General features: G+C 34.2%; 1 pseudogene; it reads right to left on the bottom strand.

Annotated features, from left to right (window-relative positions):
- The window catches only part of LOC130228369 (sodium/calcium exchanger 2-like), a 14,958-nt pseudogene extending 4,899 nt beyond the window's left edge, over positions 1-10,059 (bottom strand).
- Positions 10,060-11,973: the final 1,914 nt, after the last annotated feature.

The following is an 11,973-nucleotide window of genomic DNA, read 5'->3' as shown; positions in this document are numbered from 1 at the left end:
TAACCACTCGATACAACCGAGGTATGCAGAAGAGCATCTCTGAATGTACACACGTCAACCTTGAGGCAGATGGGCTGACAGCAGCAGAACACCATACCGGGTGCCACTCCTGTTGACTAAGAAGAGGAAACTGAAGCTACAATTCCACAGGCTCACCAAATTTGGACAATAGAAGATTGGTAAAATGTTGCCTCTGATGAGTCTCGATTTGCAGCGGCATTCAGATGGAGATTAAAGCATGGATCCATGCTGCCTTGTATCAGCGGTTCAGGATGGTGGTGGTGTAATGGTGTGGGGGACATTTTCTCAGCACACTTTGGGCCCATTAGAACCAATTGAGCATCATGTCAACGCAACAGTCTACCTGAGTATTGTTGCTGACCATGTCCATCCTTTATGACCACAGTGTATCCATCTTCTGATGGCTACCTCCAGCAGGATAACAGGCCATGACATAAAGCGTGAAGTCATCTCAGACTGGTTTCTTGAACATGACAATGAGTTCCCTGTGCTCAAATAGACTCCACAGTCACCAGAACTCAGTCCAATAGAGCACCTTTGGCATGTGGTGGAACTGGAAGATTCAAATCAGGATGTGCAGCCGACAAATCTGCAGCAACTACGTGATGCTATCATGTCAGTATGACCAAATTCTCTGAGCAATATTTTCAGTACCTTGTGAATCATGCCATGAAGGATTTAGGCAGTTTCTGAAGGCAATATTTATATATTTTAATATATATATATATATATATATATATATATATATATATATATATATATATATATTATATATATATATATATATATATATTAGTCCAACACACAAATATGTAAAAATAGTATGGCTTACCCTGGTTCAACAGCAGATCTACTTGCAGCATGTCAGTGAAAATAAATCAATCAATGAACTGCTCAATGAACCACTCAATCAATCAATCAATCAATCAAGTTTATTACGCCAATCATGGCTGCATTTATTTTGATAAAAATACAGTAATATTGCAAAATATATATTTTTTAGTATTTATAAGTGAATAAAACGCATAATTAAAATTTGCTGGTTTATTTGATGGTTTATCATATAAAGTGACATCGCTTGATTCAAATGGATTTTTTTTTTACAATCATTGCTTCATGTTGTTTTCAATTAGTTTTCTGGATATTTTCTTTATAGGTTTGTAGGTTTAAAATCACATGATGGAATAATTTATTTTAATGTAAAGAAAGTCATATCCATCCATCTATCCATCCATCACAGTGCTTGGTTAATGGTTATGAAAGTAGCTAATAGCTCACTAATGAACCTGGTGTTAATTCTCTCTAACAATCAATTTTCTTCACACACATCAGCTCATATTACGTACACAAACCCACAAATGTGAGGTTGAAGTGTGTGTGCGTGAGTTGGATCTAGTTACTGTGAGTGACGCATGTCTAGTTTTGTCCCCCTGATGTGCTGTTGCTATTGATCTGAAATTGGACACTGGTCATAGAAATGTGTATGTGTGTATCAGAGAGGTGACCAGTAGGGCTACTGGATCTCGGTAACCATAACACATTAAAAATAGACCAGCAATCATTGAAACCACTTGAACAAAGAAAAAAAAACGGTAACAGTGATGATTAATAAGAATAGGTGCACACACACACACACACACACACACACACACACACACCCACCTGAGATGCCTCTCTTGAGCCATTGGGGCTCGTCAAGGACAATGTAGAAATTCTCTCGCTTCTCATATTCCGGCATGTTAATGATGCGCACCTGAAGTGTCTTACTGTGGACACAAAGAGCAAAGGACAAATCATCATTTCCTCTTGGCTTTACCTCTGAAATATTAAAGCAGACCTCAGCATTTAAATCACATCAGAGTTAGGCCTACATTATACTTTAACACACCAGTCTAATAAATAATTCAATCACACACTGAAGAACTGAGACGGGCGTTCAGTTGTGTACAAGCTCTCCTTTTCACAAACCAGTGCTGCATTGAAGATTTAAGATTTATCTAGTTTGTTTAACAATAAAAGGCTCTCTGAAAGCTTCACTGCCCACTAGACAGCACAGATTTCTATGAGAATATACAGATACCTTTAGAAAAAAGAGAATCTTATGCGATTACTATGAGTCTTTTCAACTTAAAATAAGAAAATATACGTTCAGTCTAGGTTTTATGTACTTTTCATAAATATGTCAAATATTACTTTTAAATACATGACTTATACAGACAGAAAAATCCTAAATATTCATTCATTCATTCATTTTCTTTTCGGCATAGTCCCTTATTATCTGGGATCGCCACAGCAGAATGAACCGCCAACTTATCCAGCATATGTTTTATGCAGCAGATGCCCTTCCCATCACTGCAACCCATCACTGGGAACCATCCATACTCACTCATACACTACGACAATATAGCCTACCCAATTCACCTGTACCACATGTCTTGGACTTATAGGGGAAACTGGAGCACTTGGAGGAAAACCACACCAATACGAGGAGACAATGCAAACTCCACACAGAAATGCCAACTTACCCAGCCGAGGCTAGAACCAGCGACCTTCTTGCTGTGAGGCGATTGTGCTACTCACTGCGCCACCGTGATGCCCCAAATTCTAAATATAATTGGCCTTTTCTTAAGTTTAACTGTATTTCAACTGAATCTTTTGATCAAGATATACGTATTTACTCATCCTCCACTTGCTCCAAACATGTTTGAGTTTATCTGCTTCTGCTGAAGGGATGATATTCTAAAGAATGTTGGGAATAAAATTGACGTCCATAGTATTTTTTGTTGCTGCTATTGATGTCAACAGCTGCTTTTTTCCAACAATCTTCATAATATCTAATCCTAGTGCTTAACAGAAGAAAGAAACTCATAACGGTTAAAACAATCTGGTGATTAAATAGTGAGGAATTTAAATTTTTGGGTGAAATATCTCTTTAAAATCAAATTAAGCATTCTAAGTACACTTGGCTACTAGCTGTAGAAGTTTTACACACGTATATTATAGGAAACAGGTCTTCAGGTAGTTTACTTGCAATATAAAAACTTGAAAAACTAGAACATTTCTGAGTATACTGTACTTCAAAGTGTACTTTCATATAGACGGTACTCAAAAATCAACCCCGGTCTGTCAGACTGAATAATATCAGACTTTTTCCCCCAGGTTTGAGACAAATCAATTCCAATCCCCTCTAAAACTCATTCACAATACCTACTGCAACCAGGAACATCTCAGATTTTATTTTATACTTATTTATTTATTTACTTATTTAAACTGTTGAGAGTGATACAAAGTGGTGAGTGTGCTATACAAACCACCTGTAGTAACAGATATTTTGACTAAAACACATTTTACACATACTGCAACAACGACTCAACAACAACAACTATATACTCTTACTTGAGCAATACACTACAAATTGTACCTTGATATTAGTATGCTTCCGGTGCAAAGAATATGTTCAAATATTGTTTAAACTTTAAGTACACTTATTAGTATAGCTTTAAGTATAAAATTATGTTAATTTTAGAAAGCATACTTGTTTTAAATATATATATATATATATATATATAAATAATGGCAGGTATTTCCCAGTGATGGGTTGCAGCTGGAAGGTTATCCGCTGCGTAAAACAAAGCTGTTTAAGTTGTCGGTTCATTCCGCTGTAGCGACCCCCAAATTAATAAAGGGACTAAGCTGAAAAGAAAATGAATGAATGAATAATGCAGGTGGTGTCATGGTGAACCTTTAGCATGCTCAGACTGACAGTAACTCTGAACTGACCAACAGACAGAGTAACAGATTGAGCCTCAGAAATGATATGCTGAACAAACATGACTTTTCAGAATCTGCCTACTACTGTGAAGAAAGAGACATCTAGTGGTACAAACGAGAGGTGGCAGAATCCAGAAATAATACAGATTTTTTTACTTTTTACAATGAGGTTATATTAGTTCAAGTATTTACTAACATGAAGATGTAATGCACAATACATTTATTACAATATTTAATCATTTTAATCAATGAAACATTAAATTAACACTAATCAATGAAAATACATCAGTGATTTTTAGTCTTTGCTAAAAGTGCATTAAATAATGTTAACAAGCACAACGTTTGGATTTTAATGATGCATCTGTAAACACTGGATTTAATATCTACAATGAAAAATTTATTAAGAAATCATAGGAATTGTTTGGCACATCATTGATAATAATAGAAAATAATTTATAAAATAACAAATTTTAAAATGGTCCATAGTCTGACATAATTTAATATTAAATAAAAGCTATTACCTACTGAGATATTAAAGATGCTCTATCATCAATATAACACACATCAACTCATGTAAGTCCCTAAATTTTACATTAATTCAAACAGCGTGTGAATATTACCAGTTGAGAATAGGTGAAGGTGAAGAGAATCTGCTTGCATGAGTGTAGAGTTAAAAAAAAGGTTTTGATTTAAAAATAAAAGTTTGAATTGAATGTTCTAGTGTGTAGTTTTACCTTGTCTGCTCATTGGTGAACTCCAACTCTCCTTGTATTTGCTCATAATCAACCCCCTGTCGTGCAGAGCCGTCCTCTGTGTGATAGGGAATCATTACAGTCCCGCGCACACCTGACGTCCGGTTCACCGGCACCTCCACCACACCTGAACATTCACCCACACAGAGCTCCCGTGACCAAAGGCAAAAACTCCAGCATGGTCATCGTCCAGAATGGTTACCGTAGTAACTGAAGGTTCAACCAGCCGGGCACCGTCACTGTTGGTCCCACCCTCTCCCTCTCGCAGATTCGAGAGACGAACAAAGAAGTGTTCATCTTCCTCAAACACATCATCGTCAATAATGCCCACCTATCAAACGAATACAAACACACACATTGATGATGTAATAATTGCAGGTATATTTAGTTTAAGCTAATTTTTCTCAGCTTTTTCCAGCCTATTTAGTTTGTCATAAACCACAATATTTTATTACAATAGGATATAATACAATCCTTTCTGAAAAAAAACTGAAAATCTTGTTGTCTTGTTGTTTCTAAAAAATAAAAGTGTTTAAAAAAAGGTATTTATTAAAAATGCTATAACATTACATAAGAATGCTTTTTACATTAGAACAATCTGATTATACATATTTATTGAGCAGTGCACAAGAGAAATTCCTTACATTTTGTTTGATAACAGCCAAAAAGCTGCTATTATTGTTCTGGAATAATGTTTATCCTCCAACTGCTAAACTATGGTTGAAGATTTGATATCTACTCTGCACTTGGAGTGAACCAGATATATTTTAAAAGGCAACATTGGACAAATTTAAAAGATTTGGGGCTCTTTCTACTTTCTACTATATTCAAGGACCAAATAAAACTTATTGGACAAAAAAAAAAAGCTTTAACATGAAAATGGTAAAAAGAAGACCCACCAACTTAAGAATAGAGATAAATAGAGATCTTTGAAAAAAATGAAGTAATGGCTGGCTTTCTCCACAACGACAATATAATTATTCATCATTTAACATTTACATAATACTAGAGGCTATGCATCATCGTGAGAATATGTTTGCCAACCTTTTATCTTATACTTATTCTATTTATTTATTTTCTTGATGAGGTTAATTTATTATTTTTATGTATGTATGTATATAGATATACATGCGTGGACTGAATGTATTTGTGTATATACAGTATGTTTATTCACTACCGGTCAAAAGTTTGAGGTCAGTAGGATTTTTAAAGGTTTTAAAATAAGCTTCTCCTGCTCACCAAGGCTGCATTTATTTAATCAAAAATACAGTACAATTTGTAAAATAAAAATAACTGTTCAAAAGTAGTTTATAATTTAATTTAATCAATTATTCCAGTGATTTTAATGATGAATTTCCTGCTTCATTACTGCAGTCTTCAGAGTCACATGATCCTTCAGAAATCACTGTAATATGAATTATTACTAATGGTAATAGTAATGATAAGTCTTTTATACATGGTTTCATTAGTGGCATATGCTCTCTGTTACTAACGTAGAGTAACAATATTGACTTTATGTAAAGGAATTCACTATAATGATACAATACAATAATATATATTTATATTTTTTATTAAAAGTAAAAAAGGAAGCAACTTGAGTTTGGCACGCGCTGATTTATTAAAATGTAACATGTTTTAAATAAATGAACAGTTGTATTCTATTAATGAAAAATTATTTTCCCCTACTTTAGTTGATGTGTAATGTAGCTGTGTGAACATAAACAACATCTCTGAATGTAATACACTCAAAGTTCAATGCAAAGCCAGGTAGACATTGGCTTTTACAGAGTTGTTCGCTGTACCTTAGCAAAGCCTACAGCGAACAAAGTTTGGGGACTACAAAAAATACATCCGGGTTGGTGAGATCACAAACGCTTCAGGTTACGCGCATTAATGCTGTAATGTTTTACCAGAGAAAGCTAAAATGTTGTACAAATGCAGCTTTTTCCACAGAGCTTGTTCTGTTTCTGCTTCCAAAGGACACAGCTCAATATGAGAAACGCATACAATAAAATTTTAATTTTGCTCCAGATTTATAAAAAACATATAGCTAGCATTTGACAAAGGACAGCTTCCAGAATCTCTCCCAGTTCAGTGCTGGATTTGGCTGAAAACTCCTCAAAGAAGGAGCCGCTCCAACCATAATAGAAGTTGTGGATTGTGAGCCACAAACTGTTAAGTGTTTTTATTTGTTAAAATTGATTTGTGAACTACAGACACAGTTTCTAGCATCAACGGTTGAATTAAATGTTGTAGCAAGAATGTAAACAACGGGAAATGCTGTGTGGCACTGCTAACAATTTAGCTACAAATTCATATTTATCCGTCAAACCGCTGTAAACACCCACAGTCTTCAGCAGCGCTGCAATGTCTCTCTATGCAGCCACTTTCCCTGTGTTCTACATCTCGAATAATGAACTCACAAAAGATATGTGAACATTTCATATTATTTACCCATGCTTATTCCGAATATACAGTTGAAGTCAGAATTTTTAGCCCTCCTTTGATATTTTTTTCTTTTTTATATATTTACCAAATGATGTTTAACAGCAAGGAAATTTCCACAGTATGTCATAATATTTTTCTTAAGTCTTATTTGTTTTATTTCAGCTAGAATAAAAGCAGTTTTAAATTTTTTTAAAAACCATTTTAAGGTCAACATCATTAGCCCCTTTAAGCTATATATTTTTTCAATAGTCTACAGAACAAACCATCATTATACAATAACTTGCCTAATTACTCTAACCTGCCAAGTTAACCTAATTAAGTTAAGCCTTTAAATGTCACTTTAAGCTGTATAGAAGTGTCTATATCTAGTCAAATATTATTTACTGTCATCATGACAAAGATAAAATAAATCAGTTATTAGAAATGAGTTATTAAAACTATTATGATTAGAAATGTTTCACTTTATGTCTGATTCAGGCACAAACTGATATGGCTAACAGCTACACTGACTGACAGTATTTACACAGTGCAAAAGGATGTGCTGCTTGTAGGGACGTGGTGCCGTGGAGACGTGGAGCCGTTCCACAAATCACAGCACATTACTAGGAACTAGCAAATATGATAGTCGTTTTCATGTTAGCTGAGTAGCAGTATATTATCAAGTATATAATCAAAGTAAGATATATGAAAAAATAACTTGTTTCTTTTACAAATGAAGCATGAGCACACATTGCTTTGCATCTTTTAAACACAACCAAGCCTTAAAATACACTCCGGACCCCCCTTAAAAACGACAAGCTGACATTACTTAAAATAGGGAGTAAAACCATTGTAACTGAGAACTGTTAATTTTACTTTACGTTTTATAATTATGCACATGGTTAATTAACTTAATCATTTTAAGGACAACGGGTTTACCCACTTTTCTGAAGTAAAGTCAACTTATCTCTCTTTACAGTGTTGAATCACCCCTGTATATACGCACTAATGTTCATCACCACTTTGTTAATCCCTCACCTTTATCTTTGCGGTCTCTCCAGGCTGAAATATGATTGTTCCTTCACAATTTTCAAAATCGGCCCCAGAGTTGGCGGAGCCATTCTCAGTCTTGTAATCAACGTGGAAGGTTCTGGTGCCGGTTCCTCCCCGTAAACAGACCCACAGACTCACGCTGCCACAGTTCTCAGTGCACTGGTACTGCGCCTGCTCAAAGCTGATATGAGAACAGGTGGCCAGGTCATTCCCAGCCGTATCTCCAGCCAATCTCTTCGCTTGTTCAGCTGCGGCATGTTTCTTCAGGATGTTCCCGGCACCGATCATCATGCGTGTAACCTGTACCCGGTAAAAGGCCCGGCTCTTGCGTTGTTTCTGCATGCTGGCATAGTTGGCCATCTCAATCAGCTGATCCAGGTCTTTGTCAGGATGCTTCTCTCTCAGGTCTTTAAGTATGCGGATCACCTACAACCACAGGTGGTGTTTCATTTCAATGTTTTGTTCCACTTTTTTATCAATATCATATTATCAAAATCATAAAAATACTCTGGTAAGGAGATCAAGTCTTGTATCACTGTATTTTTAATTTTTAAATGATTGACAGACACACTTACACTGTGGTTAATTAGGAAATAAATGAATAAATAAATAAATGAACATGAGGTATTGACTGAGTTTAATGATCTGATAATTACACTCCAAATCAAAATTCGGGGGTCGGTTAAATTTGTATGTTTTTAAAATAAATCCTGTATATTCAGCAAGGCTGCATTAATTCAAAAATTCTAAATACAGTAAAATTCCTAACATAGAGAAATAAATAAATACATTTAATGAATTAGTTTATACTACAGAACTGTTAAATGTTTGATGTTGATTGGCAGATGAACATTTAAAGATTTGCAATTATTTTCATATAAATGCAGATCTAAAGAATTTCCAGCAGTTCCTGATTGCATTACAGTTCCAGATCACTATGAAGAATGATTATTTCAAAGCCACAACTGTCAAAATTGAGAGAAAACCAAAACAAAGGGCTTTGAATGAAATGTGTAAGAAACTAGTAAACAAAAAGCTGTTTGAGGACAAAAACCTGACAAATGTTATCTATTTCTGTGATGAGAACACTCTTAGAAATAAAGGTACGGGAGCTGTCACTGGGGTGGTACCTTTACAAAGGAACAAATTTGTACCTAAAAGGTTCATTTTCATACCTTAAGGGTACATATTAGTACCTAAAAAGCACAAAAGTGTTCTTCCTAAAATTTTTAGGTGCTCATATAAACTGTTGAGTTACCAATATAGACCCTTCAAGTACAAATTTGTACCTTTTGAAAAGGTACCACCCCAGTGACAGCTCACGTACCTTTATTTCTGAGAGTGAAGGCTAAATTTTCAGAATCATCACTCCAGTATTTATTGTCAAATAATCCTACATAATAATAATAATAATAGTCTAATAATAATTTATAGTTTAACTTTGACAAGAACATTTACCACAATGCTATTCATAGACAACATGTGTCATTAACAGTATAGTTCAACCCCCAAAAATTTTAAAATGCCATTAATTCATCCTCTGGCCATGCAGGATCTTTCTCCAGAACCCTGATTTTATTTAATTGCTGTTTGATAAATGCTACCAGAACATTAACTCAACTAAGGTTGTGTAAGTTAACAGCAAATTTTCATTTTTATGTGAACTATTCTGTTAAGATCTGTTTTATTCTGCCCTCTCACCTCCTCTCTGTCCTGTTCAGGTTCTTTATTTTTCTCCATATCAACACTGGGGTGTTGTTTTTGATATTTTTCTCCCATAATCGCATCAATGCCTCTGGGTGCCAGCTCCCCTTCCATCTCCACAATGATACCATGCCGTTTATCTGTACGGTAGCGCTTGTTCAAGTACTTGTAAAAGAGCAGGCGCCGGTCAGCAATCCATGCCATTAGGACACAGACAGGGAAGAAGAATAGAGTGACCAGAGCCTCCCAGACCTCACACACACAGAAACATAAAACAAATTAGTCATGAAATTTGATTTCAGAAAATATCTACATATACAGCGCTCAGCATAATTGAGTACAGCCCATTTTAAAAATGATTATTTTATTCCATTTCTCAGTGAATATAGGCAATGTATTTTGATGCATTTCAACAAAACAAATTTATTAAACAGATATATTTATTCAAATAATATTTAGTCATCAAATATATTTAAAAATTGAAAGATTATACAATTAAATTCAAGCAAAATATTGCAAAAAAAATAAAAACCTACAAAATTTCAACTAAATTTTTCATTTTTTTCTTGATTTTTTAAAATTTAGTTTTTAATATTTTTCATATAAATTTGGGTGTACTAGTTTTGAACTGTTATCGTAAGTTACAGTTGAAGTCAGAATTATTTGCCCTCCTTTTGAATTTTTTTTTCTTTTTTAATTATTTCCCAAATGATGTTTAACAGAGCAAGGAAATTTTCACAGTATGCCTGATAACAGTTTTTCTTCTGGAGAAAGTCTTATTTGTTTTATTTTATTTCCTAACCTGCCTAGTTAAGCCTTTGAAAGTCACTGTAAGCTGTATAGAAGTGTCTATATGTTATTAGAAATGAGTTATTAAAACTATTCTGTTTAGAAATGTGTTATAAAAATCTTCTTTCCGTTAACAAAAATAGGGAAAAAAAAAAAACAGGGGGCCTGATAATTCACGTTGTTAGATAAGCTCCAGATTGGGCTTTATTGCTGACTAATCTAATGTATATGCACATATAACATATAATATTGTATAGCTTCCTATTAAAATCTGAATTTAAAAGATAGATTTGTGAGGAGTGTACTTATATGTGCTGAGAACTGTGTATCACACTGATAAAATCTGTATATAATAAGGTAATTTTTATAAAGAAAAACTAAAACTATGACTAAAACTATTGGTCAACAAATATTTTTAAGTGAAATAAAAAGAAAAATTCACAATAAATGAAAAACTAACTGAAACTAAATAAAGTCAGAATTTTTTTTGCAAAAATAATAATCGCTTTCAGAAAACAAGCATTCATTCTGTGGTGGAAAATCTGACCTGCAGCTCTTTAGAGAAACACCTGATGGCGCTTTTACAGACAAACAAAATTTTCTTTGACAAAAATGGTAAATTAGGCATGTTTACAAAACTTTAAAATGAAAAAGTTGATCTTACATTATAATTTTTACATTTATTTATTTAAAGGTGCAGTTTGTAAGTTTGACACCCAGTGGTTGAACTAGGTATTACATGGATCAAAACAAATCGAGCTTCAAGCCTAAAGGCAGATTTAAATCCTGTTCTATATAAAAGCAACGGTACGTGATAGAAAGAATATTCTCCATATTAAAAGGAGTTTTTGTTCTAACCAACACCTGAAATTTATATTGTAATTCTTGCAGCTGAAAAACACGATAAACTGTAATCACCTCAGGTACACCTCATGTGCTTTATCCAATGTTAAAGGCTTAAAATGTGAGTTTGAATGCCATTTTACATGACATTTATTGCCATACTACTGAAAGCAGCAGCAGATAGTTCACCTCAGATCTTGAAAATAAAATAAACTTTAAAACATTGTGACTCAGAGCAAGCCAACACATATCAGTGATTCAGCATGTACATTTAATAATGTTAAAGAGGTTTAATATGTATTAATTAGATTATAATTAGATTTTGTGAGTGAGTGCATATTGTGTGCTTCTGAATGGCTGTTTTCAAATTTCTGTCTTTACGTCTGATCCAAACATTGCACAACTCATCACGGAAAATCCAGATTTCCCACCAGGCCTTAGAGCTGGGCTGGAAGACTGGATTGATAAGGGCATTAAAGTGGTGGGTGATGTTATTCAGGATGGTATGATTCTCACACAGGTTCGAAATTTTATTTTAACAAACTATAGAGATTACCCAGGAGGACTTGGTATTTCCCCAGTAGAATCACTTCTTGCCATTGATAAGCAGGTC

This window comes from Danio aesculapii, chromosome 5 (genome assembly GCF_903798145.1).
Source record: "Danio aesculapii chromosome 5, fDanAes4.1, whole genome shotgun sequence".
NCBI classification, from domain to species: Eukaryota; Metazoa; Chordata; class Actinopteri; order Cypriniformes; family Danionidae; genus Danio; species Danio aesculapii.
The sequence above is the reverse complement of the archived record's forward strand: the minus strand, read 5'-3'. Positions and strand labels throughout refer to the sequence as shown.